Source organism: Mastomys coucha, unplaced genomic scaffold, assembly GCF_008632895.1.
Source record: "Mastomys coucha isolate ucsf_1 unplaced genomic scaffold, UCSF_Mcou_1 pScaffold20, whole genome shotgun sequence".
Classification (NCBI taxonomy): Eukaryota; Metazoa; Chordata; class Mammalia; order Rodentia; family Muridae; genus Mastomys; species Mastomys coucha.
Window position 1 is genome coordinate 59,168,643 of NW_022196903.1, and position 2,366 is coordinate 59,171,008.

Consider the following 2,366-nt stretch of genomic DNA (forward strand, 5'->3'; position numbering starts at 1 on the left):
AAACTTTCAAATGATAGGCATAGAGGAGGAGAGAGTCCCAATTCACTGCCAGAGACCAGATCTTCAATAAGATCCTAGGAAAACTTCCCTACACAAAGGAAAAACACACTCGTGCAGATACAAGAACAGCAAATAGACAAGACCAGAAAATCCCCACAGCATGGCATAGTTAGTACAGTAACAACACAGAAAAAAGGAAATGTTCTGAAATGTGGAAGAGGAAAAAAACACATATAAAGTCACATCCAAAGATAATCCATGAGTGTATAACTGACTTCTCATCAGAAGAACCTGGAGACATGCATTTCAAATCCTAAAAGACTATAATGACCAACCTAGACTAATATAGACAGCAAACCTATCTGCCAGAATTGAAGAAGAAAGAAAAAGGATTTGCAGTAGGCACAGCCTAAGAAGTGAGTATCTAAAACAAACTTTAGAAAACACAGGAAGCGGGCTGGTGAGATGGCTCAGTCGGTAAGAGCACCAACTGTTCTTCCAAAGGTCCTGAGTTCAGATTCCGGCAACCACATGGTAGCTCACAACCACCCGTAATGAGATCTGATGCCCTCTTCTGGTGCGTCTGAAGACAGCTACAGTGTATTACACTAGAGCGAGCGGGGCCATCCTGACTTCAATTCCCAACAGCCACGTGATGGCTCATGGCCATCTGTACAGCTACAGTGTACTCATACACATAAAATAAATCTTTAAAAAAAAGAGCTCAATTACTGAAAGAAAGAAAGAAAGAAAGAAAGAAAGAAAGAAAGAAAGAAAGAAAGAAAGAAAAAAGAAAGAAAGAAAATAAAACACAGGAAGCAGTATTTCCAGCTCGAGAGAGGAATGTGCATAACAGAGACTGTAAAGAAACACAAACCCATCATTTTTAAAACACAAAGTACCACTGAAAGCACAAACAACAACAACAACAAATCAACAACGTAATGACCACAATTAACACACATTTTTTTTGGGGGGGGGGGCGACATAGGGTTTCTCTGTGTAGCCCTGGTTGTCCTGGAACTCACTCTATAGACCAGGCTGGCCTTGAACTCAGAAATCCGCCTGCCTCTGCCTCCCAAGTGCTGGAATTAAAGGCGTGCGCCACCACCGCCCAGCTCTGTTTTTTTTTTTTTTAAACAGACTTAATTCATTTATTTTTTCTTGTATAAAAATCCTTATGTGGTAGCCATAGCTGGAGCCTGGGTCCTCTGAACAGAGACTCTGGTGTGGGTTTTCACATGATGGTCAGTGAATTCCTGATAAGGAGACTTGGTGAACACAATCTCTTTCCAGAAGTCAGGGGTCAGGTAGCTGTAGGTCTTGGAGATGGCATCAAAGGTGGCCTTGACAAAGTTGCCCAGGGTGGCAGTGCAGCCTCTGGCTGAAGTGTAGCAGACATCTATACCGGCCATCATCAGGAGCTTCTTGGGCACAGGAGCAGAGACAATGCCAGTGCCTCTGGGGACAGGGATGAGACGCACCAGCACAGAGCCACAGCGGCCTGTCACCTTGCATGGAACAGTGTGGGGCTTGCCAATCTTGTTCCCCCAGTAGCCTCTCTGCAAAGGGACGATGGAAAGCTTGGCCAAGATGATGGCCCTTCAAGTGACAGTGGCAACCTCCTTGGAGCACTTAACACCAAAACCAACGTGACCATTGTAGTCCCCAATAGTGACGAATGCCTTGAACCATGGTCCCCTGGCCAGTCCAAGTCTGCTTCTGCACTGGCATGATTTTTCAGAACCTCATCCTTTAGGGATGCACCGAGGAAAAAGTCAATGATCTCAGACTCCTTAATGGGCAGGGAGAACAGATAGATTTCCTCCAAGGACTTGATCTTCATGTCCTTAACCAGGTGGCCCAGCTTAGTGACTGGGATCCACTCCTTGTCTTCTTCAGCTTTGCCTCCATGGCCCCTAAGACCACTGCCAAATCCTCCTCAGAAGCCACCGCAGCCTCCTGATCCTCGGCTCTGTGGTCCTCAGGGCCCTCCGGCTTCACCGGTGTCATTCACCATTTGGTGTTTTCACGAAGAAGAAGGAACCACATATTTCAATAATAGCTTTAACTACCAACTGCCTCGATTTTCCATTCAAAAGACACAGGCTAAATGAATGAATGAAGAATCAAAATCCATCTATCTGCTGTCTATAAAAAAACTCATCTTAGCCTGGCGGTAGTGGCACACACCTTTAACCCTAGCACTTGGGAGGCAGAGGCAGGTGGATTTCTGACTTCAAGGCCAGCCTGGTCTACAGAGTGAGTTCCAGGACAGCCAGGGCTATACATAGAAACCCTGTCTCGGAAAAAAAAAAAAAAAAGAAGTCATTACTATCCTAAACATACATGCACTAAATTTTGGG

At 45.1% G+C, this 2,366-nt stretch overlaps 1 pseudogene across 1 annotated transcript; it reads right to left on the reverse strand.

The window, feature by feature from the left end:
* Positions 1-1,178: 1,178 nt before the first annotated feature.
* Positions 1,179-2,020, reverse strand: LOC116098157 (annotated as a pseudogene). Its single transcript, XR_004121727.1, has one exon. The product of XR_004121727.1 is annotated as a 40S ribosomal protein S2 pseudogene (transcript).
* Positions 2,021-2,366: the final 346 nt, after the last annotated feature.